The following is a 738-nucleotide window of genomic DNA, read 5'->3' as shown; positions in this document are numbered from 1 at the left end:
TTTATGTAGTTCAATCCTGTCAAGCTAATCTAATCTTTTGTGACAAAGCAACAGACCTGGTAGATCAAGGGGGAAAACAATAGTTGGAATTTATCTTTGCTGCCTTCAAAACTTTTGATTCCTGGGCCCCAAGATGAGAGAGAGCCAGTTCTAGCTGGGGAACAGAAGTGGCCTCTTTAGGGGGTCAGCCTTGAGCCCAGAGGTACTGAACATCGCCTAAAAGGGCCAACTGACAGAAAAAGGGAACATATTCAAAGTCAGCATTAATCTCAAGGTGGCGTCAGGGGTGTCGATGAATAATCAGCAAGAAAAGTAACACTGGCAATTACTTAAATGATCAACACAAGTGTGCAGGCTTGACTAGAAGAGAGTTCACGTTTGGGGAAAGCTTTAGGCTAAGAACAGGAGACTGGTATGAAGCTACATAGCACGTAGGAATCCTGCAGTCCTAAATTTGCATTAACTGTGTCCCCTTCCAAACTCCACGGCTAAAGATGGGAAAGAGAATTTGGACAACATTCAAGGGAGAGCCACAGAGGTAATTCAACTAAGGCTGGGACATGGGAATTGAAGACTTCTACCAAAAAGTTAAATGAATTTGGTTTATTGAATTTAGAGCTGGACAACCTTATAAGGGCAGTAACAAACAAGAATAGAAATAGGTTTAAGTTATAACACATGAGAATAAAATTAAATGTAAAGAAGACTTTCCTTAGTCTTAAGATTGTTGGGTGGGTT

Source organism: Mesoplodon densirostris, chromosome 13 (assembly GCF_025265405.1).
Source record: "Mesoplodon densirostris isolate mMesDen1 chromosome 13, mMesDen1 primary haplotype, whole genome shotgun sequence".
Classification (NCBI taxonomy): Eukaryota; Metazoa; Chordata; class Mammalia; order Artiodactyla; family Ziphiidae; genus Mesoplodon; species Mesoplodon densirostris.
This window is presented reverse-complemented; position numbering follows the sequence as displayed.